The 14,602-nt window shown below is 37.2% G+C and overlaps 1 pseudogene; it reads right to left on the bottom strand.

Annotated features, from left to right (window-relative positions):
• Positions 1-11,942: 11,942 nt before the first annotated feature.
• Positions 11,943-13,278, bottom strand: LOC145713782 (cytokine receptor-like factor 3 pseudogene; annotated as a pseudogene).
• Positions 13,279-14,602: the final 1,324 nt, after the last annotated feature.

Raw genomic sequence — 14,602 nt, forward strand, 5'->3', positions numbered from 1 at the left:
CTTGTTGGATTTTCTGCTTAAATGATCTGTCCTTTGTTGTAAGTGGAGTATTAAAATCTCCTACAAATATGTTATTATTATCAATAAATTTGCTTATGTTTGTTATTAATCGATATATACATTTGGGTGCTCTCAAGTTAGGACCATAAATGTTTCTAATTGTTAGCTCTTCTTGATGGATATACCCCTTAAGTATAATACAATGCCCTTCTTCATGTCTTGTTACAGTCTTTGCTTTAAAATCTAGTTTGTTTCATATGAGTACTTGGCTTTCTTTTGACCTCTGTTAGCCTGCTAGATGGTTCCTAATCCTCACTTTCAATCTGCAGGTGTCCTCAGGTCTAAAATGAGTATCTTGTAGGAATCATATAGATGGGTTTTGCTTTTTTATCCATTCTGACACCCTATGTATTTTGATTGAGACATTTAGTCCATTTACATTCAGAGAGACATACATATTGAAAGTTATGAATTTAGTGCCATTGTGTTATTTGTAGATTTTGTATTTTTGATGATGTTCCCTGATCCTTTGTAGTCCTTGCTGCTTTCCATGCACAGCATCTCCCTTAGAATTTCTTGCAGGGATGGTTGAGTGGTCACAAAAAACTTTAGTTTCTGTTTGTCTGGGAAACTCTTTATCTTTCCTTCTATTCTGAACGACAGCCTTCTGGATAAAGGATTCTTGGCTGCATATTTTTCCTATCAAGCACATTGAATATTTCTTGTCATTCCCTTCTGGCCTGCCAAGTTTCAGTGGACAGGTCTGCTGCTAACCTTATGTGTATACCCTTGTAGGTTAAGGACCTTTTTTCCCTATCTGCTTTCAGAATTATCTCTTTATCTTTGTATTTTGAAAGTTTAACTATAATATGCCATGGTGTTGACTTGTTTTTGTTGATTTTGAAGGGAATTCTCTGTACCTCTTGGATTTATATGTCTGTTTCCTTCCACAGATTAGGGATATTCTTAGCTACAATTTTTTTTTCAAATAAACATTCTGCCCCTTTTACCCACTCTTCTTCTTCTGGGACTCCTATTATTTAATTACATGGAATCGCTTAGTTTTCTAATTCTCCCCTCATGATCTAGTAATTTCATTTTTTAAGGCTCATTATTTTCCATAATTTTATCTTCTATTTCACTTTTTCTATTCTGTGCTTCTTCAATTCTTGCTGTCACTGTATCTGGATTGTTTTGAATCTTAGAGCATTTTCAAATTCATCCTGACTAGTTATTAGGTCTTTGATCTCTTCATCAAGGGTTTCTCTTGTGTCTTCTATGCTTTTTTCAAGCCGAGCTATTAGTCTTATGACTGTTATTCTAAATTATTGTTCTTTTTTGAGCAATTATCTGTCTGTGATTTCTTTTGACCTTTATTTGTGAAGAATTCCTCTGTCTTGTCATTTGGGCTACATTTCTCTCCTTTGTGTGTTTTCAAACTTGTTATATGTCCTTCATTTGAGAGTACCAGTATATTAAAAAGAGTTCATATACTGTCCAGGGCCTGGGGCTCCAGCAAATATTTCTGGTCTATGTTGTGTGAACTCTGCTGTTGCGTTTTGGCTGCCCTTTCCCACTGATCAGTTCTCTGCAGATCCCCTCCTTGGTTGCAGTGGTGGAGTCTTTGGACTGTTTACTAGGTGATTTTAGATGTGTTTGCTGAAGTAACCCTGGAAAAAAAGGTGGGAAGCCTGATCCCGTAAAAAGAGAAAAAGGAAAGGGGAGAAAAGAAATCCAGACAGTGAATTGGAAAACTATAAGGCTGATTCCAAAGAATGAGAAATTGAAAGAAAGATGATAAAGGCAGAAGAAAAAAAAGCATGAAAAATAATACAATAAAAATGCCTGATCTATCTATCTATCTATCTATCATAATAAATGACAAAAAACAAATCAGAAACTATGTCCTGATTCCAAAAGTAAAAAAGAAGACGGTGAAAAAAAGAAAAAAAAAGTTGTCTGTTGGTACCTGGGGATGGAGGTTGTGCTCATCTGGAGGAGAGGCCAGCTGCATTGAGTCAGTCAGTCCTACTCCACTAAATAAGCAGTTGCCAGACATAAAGGGTCTGTGTCCTGCCTCCACTGGGGGCCGCTGTGCTGTTCTGTGAATTACCACTGTGTTGGTGTTGGGGGGAAAATGTGTCACCCCAATCTCTCTTCCCTGGACCAGGGATCTCAACCCATGCTCTTCAGGTAGCCCACACAGAACAGCAATGGCAGTCAACTTACCCTGGACCACAATTCTCCTGAGCCTTCCCTTTGGCTCTAGGATGGGATTCAAAGCCTAAAGTCTAAAAAGACCAGGCAGGGTGTGACTTTGCTCCCCTGTTCAAGTAGAGCCTCTCCACCCTGCTGATGAAAAGATTTTGACTGTCACCTGCATGGTATTTGTCCTCAGGGAGGCAATAAGCCTTCTTCACAAAGTACTCCAGGAAGGGAACTCTTCTTTTCCAGTGCCCCTCAGAAATCTCTCCAGCACGCTATGCCCTCCTAGGTCAGCTCCTTCCTTCCCAGGAGTGTGCACCAAAGCTCTTTCCCAGAGAAAGTCTCACACTTCAAAAGGCTCAGAGTTTCAGCTCCAAATGCTGTTTGCAAAAGTCCATGGTCCAGAGAGGTTTCCCTTTTGTGTTAACTCGATGCTGCACTTTCACAACCCCTCTCTCTTTTTCTCCCTTTTGTCTCTCCACACAAAGTGTTCCCTCTCCTCCATAGCTCCATCATTTTATCTGCCCCTCCACATTTACATGCACTTGGATCATGCCTTTGTCTCCCCCCAGCTGCGGAGATCTTCTGCTCGCTCTGCAGATCTATTTCCTGAGTGTTTCCAGTGATCTGACCTAAATAGAGTCATGTTTGAGGGAAGAGGAAAATACAGGTCCCCCTATTACTCTGCCATCTTAACTCCCTTCCTGCAGGTGTCTTTAGGTATAATATGAATCTCTTGTAGGCAGCATATAAATGGATCTTGTTTTTCTTGTCCATTATGTCATCTTATGTCTTTTGATTGGAGCCTTTAATCCATTTACTTTCAGAGTGATTATTGAAAGATATGAATTTAGTTACATTGTGTGACCTATAGAGTTGGTGTTACTGGTGACATTCTCTAATCCTTTCTAGTCTTTGTTGCTTTGGTCTTTTTTTTTCCCCTCCACTCAAAAAGTCTCCCTTAAAATATCTTGTGGGGCTCATTTAGTGGTCACAAACTCCTTTAGTTTTTGTTTAGGAAACTGTTTATCTCTCCTTCCATTCTGAAATATAGCCTTGATGAATTAAGCACTGTTGGCTGTATATTTTTCTGATTCAGTGGGATGAGTATTTTCTATCACTCCTTTCTGGCCTGCCATATTTCTTTGGACAGACTTACTGCAAACATGAGATGTCTTCCCTTGTAGGTTCAGGACATTTTCCCCCCTTGTTTTCAGGATTCTTTCCTTGTCTGTGTATTTTGTGAATTTGATTATGATATGCCTTGGTGATAATCAGTTTTTGTTGATTTTACTGGGAGTTCTCTGTGCTTCCTGGATTTTAATGTCTATGTCATTCGCCACATTAGAGAAGTTTTTAGGTATAATTTGTTAAAATAAACTCTCCACCACTTTTTCTCTCTCTTCATCTTCGGGGACTTGTATGATAGAAAATGTATTCTATTTTAATAAGTCCTTGATTTCCCTAATTCTGCCTTTGTCACCATGACCTTTTTCCCCTCTTCTTTTCAGTTTCATTATTTTCCATAATTTTAACTTCTATATTACTTATTCGTTTTTCTGTTTCATCCATCCACATTTTTATGGCCTTCATTTAGGATTGCATCTCAGCTATAGCACTTTTTTGTTGTTGTTGTTATGGCCTGTCTAGATTTTAGTTCTTTTATCTTCTGCAGTAAGGTTTATCTAATGTCTTCTATGCTTTTTCCAAACTCAGCTAATATCTTTATAATCATTGTTTTAAATTCTATTTCAGACATCTTATTTATATCAGTATTGATTAAATCTCTGGCTGTCATTTCTTGCTCTTCTTTGAATTCCTCCATCTTGTCATTTTGCAGGGAAATAAAAAAAAAGCAAATGAAAACAAAATAAAAATTTTTAAAAAATTGAAGAAAATAAAGTAAATGAAATAAAATGGATAAAGTTATTTAGATCCTAGGTGTGTTTTGGTCTACTTGCTATGAGAACCTTCCTCAGGTCATTTCTCTGGATTGAAGTCATGCGGATTTGTTCTCTAAGACTTATGTTCAATTTCTTAGGTGTTAAGAGTGATTTGATATTAATATAGCTGTGTTTGAAGGAGGAGGCAAACTTATGGTTCTCCTACTCCTCTGTTATCTTAACTTCAACTCTTGGTGTGTATCTCTTTTGGTTCATCTTCTTTGGGACTTCTTTGGTGCCTACTGGACCTGGATGTCTGTTTCCTTTCCCAAGTTAGCAAAGTGTTTAGCCATTATTTCTTCAAGTAACTTTTCTGCTCTTCTCTTTCTCCTCTTCTCCTTCAGGTGCCCCCATTATGCAAATTTTATTATGTTTGATATTATCCCAAAGGTCTCTAAACTATTTTAATTAAAAAAATTGGGAGGGGGGGTGCCTGGGTGGCTCAGTTGGTTAAGCAGCTGACTTCAGCTCGGGTCATAATCTCACGGTTTGTGGGCTCAAGCCCCGCATCAGGCTCTGTGCTGATAGCTCAGAGCCTGGAGCCTGCTTTGGTTTCTGTGTCTCCCTCTCTCTCTGCCTCTTCCCTGCTCATGCTTTGTCTGCCTTTCTCTCTCTCTTTCAAAAATAAACGTTAAAAATTTATTTAAAAATCATTTTTTAATGTGTTACTGATGGGTGATTTTCACTATTCTGTGTTCCAGATTGCTGATCTATTCTTCTGTGTCATTTAATCTGCTTTTGATTTTAATATATTTTTCATTTTAGTTATTGTATTTATCAACTCTCATTGGCTCTTTCTTATATTTTCTAACTCTTTGTTGAAGTTCTCACTGTATTCCTCCATTTTTCTCTCAATTTAGATCAGCATCATTATTACCATTACTTTGATCTTTGTGTCAACTAAATTACTTCTCTGTGTTTCAGTAGGGTTTTTTCCCTGGATTTTATATTTTCTTTCATTTGGAACATATCTCTTTGTCCCCTCATTTTGTATGACTTCCTGTGTTTGTTTATATAATTGAAGCAAAACATCTACCTCTCTTAGTCTTGAAGGAGTGGCCTTGTGTAGGATCCTTCCATGTAGAGATTATGTGTACTTGGCAGCTTGGATGGGACTGGGGCAAGCACAATCCAGGAAATACCTTTGCGTGCACGCCAGTTTTATTGGTACAATGGCTAGATCTGGGGTGGGTGCAGGTTTGGGATTTCTGTGAAGCACTTCCCCGGGGCTTTCTTTGTGTAATGGCTAGAGCTTAAATAAGTACACTCTAGTGGTTCCTAGGGTTCCTCTCACAGAGGCAACCTTGGCAGGTTGGTTGAAGCTGATGTATGCATAGTCATAGGGTCCTGGTGCATGCTGCACTCAGGCCATCTTGGTGGGATGTTTGGAGCTGTAATAGGCCCCTGCAAAGGATTCCTGAGCCCTCCAAACTGGGGTTGTCTTGGGAAGATGTCTGAAACTGGATCAGGAATATGAGAAGTAGTTCTAGGACATACTGCACTGGGGTTGCTCTGGTGGGATGGCTGTGTTTTGTGAGCACACAGGATGGGGCCATAGTCATTTTTAATACTATTTTATTTAACTTGTATGCTATAATTGTTTATAAACTATTATAAAGCTGCAGTGTTCTAATTTTTACTATCTATTTATTACCTTAATTTGACTTTTGTGTACTTTGTTTTTGTACTCAGTCATTTGTTTCTGCTTTAAGAACTCCTTTCTGCATTTCTTTCAACGCAGTTCTAGTGGTGTCAATCCCCTCAGCTTCTGTTTTTCTGGGAAAGCCATTATTTTTATTTCATACCTGAAGGATACCTTTGCTGAACGGAGTATTTTTCATTGGAAATTTTTATATCTTTCAGTATGTTTAATATGTCATTCCACTTTATCCTGGTCTGTAGATTTTTTTTTGCCAATAAATCCGCTGATAGCCTAATATGAGTTCTTTTGTGGATCTTTCCTTTCCCCCCTGGCTGCCTTTAAAATTGTTTCTTCATCACTGACTTTTGACAGTTCCATTATAATGTGTCTTAGAAAAGGCCCTTTGACACTGAGATAATGAGATGTTTTATTAGTTTCACGGATTTGCATGTCTAGTTTTGTTCTGTTTTGTTTTGTTTTGTTTTCCCCAGGTTTGGGAAGTTCTCAGCTATTATTTCTTTGTGTAAACTCTCTGTACCCTTCTTCTTCTCTTCTTTTTCTGGTATACTCATTATTTTTACATTGGCCTTTCTAATGGAGTCTGATAACTCTTGTAAGGTTTCTGTTCTTTTTAAAAAATCTTAGTTTTCTCTCCTCTTCCACCTGTATATTTTCTTTCTAATTTTTTTAATGTTTATTTATTTTTGAGAGAAAGAGAGAGAGAGATCAAGGAAGGGAAAGAGAAAGAGGAAAACACAGAATCTGAATCAGGCTCCAGGCTCTGAGCTGTCAACACAGAGCCCGATGTGGGGCTCAAACTCACAAACCCTGAGATCATGACCTGAGCCAAAGTCAGACGCTTAACCGACTGAGCCACCCAGATGCTCCAAAGAATATCTTTTTTAAAAAAATTTTTAATGTTTATTTCTTTTTGAGAGAGAGGGAGAGAGAGACAGAGACAGAGACAGTGTGTGAGTTGGGGAAGAGGAAGAGAGAGGGAAACACAGAATCCAAAGCAGGCTCCACGCTCTGAGCTGTCAGGCACAGAGCCCCACGCAGGGCTCAGGGCTCAAAGTCACAAGCCATGAGATCATGACCTGAGTCAAAGTCAGACGCTTAACCAACTGATCCACCCAGGCGCCCCTCACTTTTATATTTTCTAAATTCCTATTCTCTGGATCATTTAATCACTCTTCCATCCCATCTGCTCTATTTCCAATGCTTTCTAATGGATTTTTCATCTCCTTTATTGTGTTGCTCCAGCTCAAGAATTTCGGTTTGGTTCTTTTTAATAATTTCAACCTCTTTGGTAAAATAATCCTCTGTTCATTGATTTTATTCCTGAGTTCATTGTGTTGCCTTTCTGAGTTTTCTTTTAGCTCTGTGAATTTCTTAATAACAGCTATTTGAATTCTTAATCAGTTATATTGCAAAGTTCCATGTCATCTTTGCTGGAAAATTCTCATATTCTTTTTATGATAATGTAGTACTTTGATTTTTCATAGTGTTAAATGAAATTTTCCTCTGCTGCTGCATTTGAAGTAGTGAACACTTTTCTGATTTAGTTAAGATTTTGTTTACTTTGATTCTAATAGTTCAACAGATTGACGATTAGAAAGCTTTTTGTTATTTTCCAGAAGGTGGTGGTATAGCACAAGTTTTAGGTTTCTTTAACCACAGCTAATTTGCCACCAAAGTTGAGAGAATGCTCATAGAAATACTGACATTTAAAAAAAGCAAAAACAAAACAAAACAAAACAAACAAACAAAAAACTGTTGGCAGAGTGGAGGAGGCTGAGTGCTTAGCACTTGAAGCTTTGTGTGTGTCCATGGCCCACTACAGATATCCTCAAGTAAGGGAGTCACAGATGTCTGGGCTGGACCACTTTGTTGTAATCCAGGGTCAGATAGCAGGCAAGTGTTCCTTTATTCATCTAGGTCTGCCTTCTTCCTTTTTCTTTCTCATTCACCAGTCACTGTGGTCTTTACTCAAAGAGAGCAATGGATCCCTCCAGCTGCAACTTGTGTCTCCGGGTAAACCCTCACTCTCCTCCTCTACCCTCCTCCTCCTCTGCTAGTGAGGTCATCACTGTCCCTCTACTACCTCTGCCACTGTCTATCCTGCTACTTCCCTGCCTCCCCAGCCTCCTATGAGGTCCATTTTACCCACTTTTGAACACAGATTGAAGGATCCCTTGAGTATCCTAATGTGCTGTGCAGAGGCATCTCTGCTCAGTTATTAATGTCTGAATAATTGCAAATCAAAGGCAACAAAAAAAAAGACATACTGTCATGATTCTGACATCACTTTCTTAATATAGGAGTTTATTACTATAAACTTTCTTCTTAGAACTGTATCTGTTGCATCTCATAAGTTTTAGCATGCTGTATTTCTATTTTTATTTGTGTCAATATATGTTTAGATTTATCTCTCAATTTCTTCTTTGATCTATTGGTTGTTCATCAGCATGTTAATTACTTTCCATATATTTGTGCATTTTCTTTTTTTTTTTTTTTTTCAACGTTTTTTATTTATTTTTGGGACAGAGAGAGACAGAGCATGAACGGGGGAGGGGCAGAGAGAGAGGGAGACACAGAGTCGGAAACAGGCTCCAGGCTCCGAGCCATCAGCCCAGAGCCTGACGCGGGGCTCGAACTCACGGACCGCGAGATCGTGACCTGGCTGAAGTCGGACGCTTAACCGACTGCGCCACCCAGGCGCCCCTATTTGTGCATTTTCTAGTTTTCTTGTTACTTGTTTATAATTTCATTCATACCATTGTCATCAGAAAACAAATGCTTGATATCATTTTAATCTTAAATTTATTAAAACTTGTTTTGTGTCTACCATAATATCTACCCTGAAAAATGTTACAAATGCACTTGAGAAGAATGTTTATTCTGCTGTTTTAGAATAGAATGTCTGTTAGGGGTGGCTGATTTATAATGTAATTTAACTTCTCTTCCCTTATTGACTTATCATCATAGAGCTATCTTTATGTCTCCTCAATTCAGTCAAAGTGTGTGTGTGTGTCATATATTTGGGAATGTGTTGTTTGGTATCTACATGAATATAATTGTTATATATATATATCTTTATACATATATATATCTTTATATATATATATATATATATATATACACACACACATATAGATAGATAGATAGATAGATAGATAGACATATAGATATATATTCATTCTTTGTCTCTTGTAACATTTTTTTACTTGAATTCTATTTAATCTGATATTGGCATAGCCACCCCAGCAAATTTGTGCTTATTATTTTTATGGAATATATTTTTACATCCTTTTAATTTCAATATATCTGTGTCTTTGGATCTGTATGGTATATGCTTGGAAGACTGGTTTGTACAAGTACATCCTAAATGTCCTGTTAATCAGTATCTTGAGAATGTAGAGATTCCATCCTTTCTCTGTCTTCCTATCAAATAGAATGTGTAGAAGAATGTGTTGTTCATCATTCAAGGTTGGGGGCTCCAGGAGTGGCCAATCCGAATCATCTCTGTTGTAACAAAGAATGTTCAGATGGTAGGCCTTTATCTCCTTGGATCTCTGGACATACAAACAGAGGAAGGGCTACAGATATGTGCTAGGCTAGTTGCTACACCCTAAAGTTTGTGGCACGTAGATCCCAGCAGCAGATGCTTTGTCCAGTTGCCCACTCCTGGACTTCCTATAGGTAAGTCCCCCCAATAAACCTATGTCTCAATTGATGTCTCTGGGTCATTTATTCCAGCCTCTCCAGACCATCACCCATGATTAGGATCTGCTAGGGTGTGACTACATAGGATCTGATGTGAGTTTTTTGTAGAGAGAACACAGTTGTATCACTTTAATTTAAATCCATTCTCCATACCTCTGGTTTTGTTTTTTAATTAGAGAGTTAATACAATTGTATTTGAAATAGTTACTGATAAGGAAGAACTTACTTCAACCAAACTGATAGCTCCACCATTATTACCTCCTTTTGTCTTTTTTTTTTGTAGTGAGCCATTTTCATTTATTTCTCATTCTCTTTTTCTTATATATATATTTAAATATTTATTTATATTGTGAGCAAAGAAGGGGCAGAGAGAGGGAGAGAGAGAGAGAGAATCCCATGCAAGTTACACACCATCAGCATGGAGTCTGATGCAGGACTTGAACCCATGAACCGCATGATCACATCCTGAGCCAAAATCAAGAGTCAGCCACTCAACCCACTGAGCCACACATGCACCCTCCTTATCATTTGTATGTATTTTCATTGTGGTCACAATAGAGATTATATTTAATACCTTAAATTCATAACAATCTAGTTTGCATTGATACCACTTAATAGCATATAAAGATTCTGCTCTTATAAAGCATATCTTACCCATTTTTTTTATGTTGTGGTTTCCACAATCACATCTTTATATGATGTGTGTGCAATAACATACATGAAATTTATTTATAATTCATTTGTCTTTTTAAAAATATTAATATATCTTTTAGTTAATGCCTACTATTCTACTTTTTTTCACATTTAACTTCTAGGTTTTTTGTGTGTTTGCTTGTTTCTGATAGCTGGACGAGGCATCTATACTCTAGAACATCTAAACAATCGCTAAACAAATGAAGGCCAATGTGTTTTTTTAAAAAAAGGCAAGGGGACAAGGTCATAATTGTCTAACAGGGAATTTGAGTCCCCAGATAAGTATCTTACAAAAATATCAAACTTCCTTTTCCACATTTCTACTGTTAAAAATGAAGAAAAAGTTCACATTTAAAAAAATCTGTAGGCTGGTATAACAAGTTAAGATAATCATTTTTACATACTAAGTAAGTCCTCCAAGTAAATATTTTAAACAAATTTAAGTCCCTCCCCTGCCAAAATAGGTTAAGTATTTACCCTATATTTTTTTGATCCACTTAAAGACAATTTATAAAACTGACATTAAACTGGACTGCAGCTCATACCCTATGAGTAGACATCACTGAGGCTGGATATGTATGTGTGCATATTACAAATAGGTGAATGGTTACTGCTGTGTATACTATGTCAGTAAGTAGTTATACTCTGTAAAAATCCTCTAGCCTATCATGTATCAAACTGCAAGGAAAGAAATAAGAAAATACCTGTTGTAGACATTTGTTCAGTAATTTTAAAAAATGCTTACACTTTTGGGGCTTAAATATTACTGAACATGAGGTAAAATTCAATACTGCTTACAATTACCTGAATACAGAGTATATTCAGCACTCATGTAGAGAGCACACAGGTGAATGTATATTACCAAACTCTGGCTTCTCTTTGGTCTATCTTGTTGTTTTATCCTAAAGTCTTACATGGGCTTGGATCCTTAAAAGATAGAAATTTAATAAAATAATGTTACATTAAGCTTTTCTGTTCTAATAACCAACTTTTAAAGAAGTACAGTGGAAGGGTATAGAGTTCTCTGTATATATATCCTCATACTTTAAAAGCCAATTAGGGGGCGCCTGGGTGGCCCCATCGGTTAAGCATCTGACTTTGGGTCAGGTCATGATCTCAAGGCTCATAGCTTCGGGCCCCACATTGGGCTCTGAGTCTGGAGCTTGCTTCAGATTCTGTGCCTCTCTCTCTGCACCTCCCCTGCTTGCACACTCTATACCTTTCTAAAAAATAAACATTAAATTTGTTTTTAAAATCCACTTAGATTTTTTTAAATATGAAATTTATTGTCAAATTGGTTTCCATACAACACCCAGTGCTCATGCAACAGGTGCCCTCCTCAATACCCATCACCCACCCCCACTCCCTCCCACCTCCTATCAACCCTCAGTTTGTTCTCAGCTTTTAAGAGTCTCTTATACTTTGGCTCCCTCCCTCTCTAACCTTTTTTTTTCCTTCCCCTCCCCCATGGTCTTCTGTTAAGTTTATCAGGATCTACATAAGAAAATTCACTTAGATTTTTATCTTGGTGCTTGTTTCAATTAACACTGTGCTAAAAGAAAAAAAAAATGACAACACTACAAGTTTGTCCACAATAGTCAGATCTCTTATTTCTGAAATCTTCCAAAATAAACCCAGTAAACAATTTCCATTTCCAATGTTTTAACTGAGAGTTGAATCTAACAAAATTATTTAACCAATTTCAACCAAAATTGAGCTGAGGACAGCTATATTTAAAGCCCTTCAAACCAAAGACAATCATCCCCAAACATAGAATACCAACATTTCCATCCAAGATAGAAAAATGAGCATCCAAAATAAAGACAACCACAAGATTGATTATGCAACCAATCAAAAACCGATTCTATGCTATCTGAGCTAGTAAGTACCGGAAGATTGATGTTTCTTCCTCCATTATTATTGGTGGATCCTAGAGTCACAACTTCAATAACTGCTAGCAACTAATCAGTCATTTATTTTCCACTTACAAAACTGCACCATTTGTATAATGCACACTGCTTGATCATGCTGCAGAGGGTCATATCCATTCTATTTTTCTGCACACACTCCTATACTGTCTCCTTTGTCTGGTTATCCTCAGTTTTAACTCTGAATGTCAATGTCTGCCCACAGAAATAAGTTGGAGCACTGGAGCAGAGGATATCTGAGGATTCACAATCATTCTGGAGGGCTATATTTTTTCAATTCCTCAGTCTGTACCCCTCAAAGCCAGCTGTGCACTCATGAGGCACCAATGTAGAGTGACCCATTTGGAGGATGCCCCAAGGACTCCACTCCTGTTGGCCATCTCTTCAGGAACAGATTCTGAACTGATAATCAATGTTGGGGTCTATGTGCAATACTATGAGCTCAGTTTCAGAGTCTACAGATATGTCCTCAAAATGATTTGAAGTGTATTTGTGGAACTGAAGACTGTAATTTGAGTGGCAAAGTTATCATCGACCTTACACCACTGAAAAATGATGCTTCCACATTTCTCTATTAGTTTTTCTATCTGTACTGGTGGGCAAGATGCTACTGTTCTGTACTTGAAAATGAGGTCTTTCACTTTGTTCAGAATTGAGTCATGTAACTGAGCCGATAAACAAGACACATCAACCAGTAAAGGCACTTCTGTTAAGCTGACCAACTGAATGCGTGAGGACTTTTTGTAAAGTTTCATAGTTTTTCATTCTCTTTTCCTACACCACCTAGAAGGGTGATCTCCCCTTCTTGAACTAAGTCTTCTTCAGTGTTAACTGCATGCTTTATGAACTTCTGAGCTTCTAGCAGTCATCTAGTGGTTTAATGGTCTCCTGTTAAATGGTGTCCACCTCTTGCAAAAGGGTCACCAATCACTTATCCAGGAGCTTCCAAGGGTTACCTTGAAATCATTAAAATGCTGTTTGGGGACATCTCTTGTCTGTGATGCACTTTCTTTGATCTGTTTCTGGCCTCTTGCAACCCCTGTAAGCATCTGGCCCAGCTCCTACTGTACCTCTGCCTCTGAGCCACCTGCATGTTCTAACGGGCCTTCTGCAGCAGCAGCTCAGGTTCCAGCCCCATTGCTCCCTCATCCCACCACGTGGCCTGCAACTGTGGGCATGGTTCCCCACAATAGTGTCCTTTCATTTTAACCTAAGTGACACTTTATGGCATTTCTTATAGGGAAAACACATGATAATAATCTCCTGAGGTTTTTTTAAAATATCGGTAATATCTTTATTTATCTACCTAATTTATGATGTTCTGCTGGATATAGAATTCTTGGCTAGCAGCTATTTTTCTTCTTTCAGCACTTTAAATATGTCATCCCATATTTAGGCTTTTTACTGAGAAATTGGCTGATAATCTTGTTGAGGATACCTTTTACATGAAGAGTTACTCTTCTTGCTGCTTTTAAGATTTTCTTTGTCTTTATCTTTTGACAGTTTGAGTATAATATGTCGCCGTGTGGGACAATTTGAGTTTATCCTATTTGATAAACTCTAAGATTTATAGATTTAAATCTTTAGTGAAATTTAGCATAATTTTAGTTGTTATTTCTCCAAATGTTGTTTTGCCCCTTTCTCTTCTTTTTCATTTTGGGCCCCTGTAATGCATACCTTTTCCTCTTGATGATATCCACAGGTCCTCCAGGCTCTGTTAAATTTTCTTGATTTTTTTATTTCTGTTCTTCAGACTTAATAATTTCAGCCATTATATTTTCAAGTCCACTGATTTTTTCTTCTTGCTCAAATATTTTCCCAAACATTTTTACTAACCTTTTTCTTTTAGTTATTTTGCTTTCCAGCTCAAGAGTTTCTATTTTATTCCTTTTATACTATTATCACATTTTGATATTCTCATTTTGTTCACAAATTCTCTATTTCCTTTACTTCTTTATATTTCCACTAGCATTTGTGCTTGAGAATTGTTTTCACCTTATTGTACATTGATAAAGAAAATGTGATATATATATAATGTGATTGATATATATATATAATGTGATATATATATATAATGTGATATATATATATAATGTGATATATATATATAATGTGATATATATATATAATGTGATATATATATATATATATATATATATATATATATATATATATAATTTTTTTCAGCCATAAAAAGAATAGAGGTTTGTTTGCCTGGGTGGTTCAGTCAGTTAAGTGTCCAACTTCGGCTCAGGTCATGACCTTGTGTCTCATGGGTTCAAGCCCCACATTGGGCTCTTTGCTTTTAGCACAGAACCTGCTTCAGATTCTCTGCTTCCCCCTCCCTCTCTCTCTGCCCCTCCTCCACTCATGCTCTCTCTCTCTTTCAACACTAAATAAGCATTTTTTAAAAAGAGAATGGAATCTTGCCATTTATAAAAACATGACTGGAACTTGAGGACATT

Source organism: Panthera onca, chromosome X (assembly GCF_046562875.1).
Source record: "Panthera onca isolate mPanOnc1 chromosome X, mPanOnc1 haplotype 2, whole genome shotgun sequence".
Classification (NCBI taxonomy): domain Eukaryota; kingdom Metazoa; phylum Chordata; class Mammalia; order Carnivora; family Felidae; genus Panthera; species Panthera onca.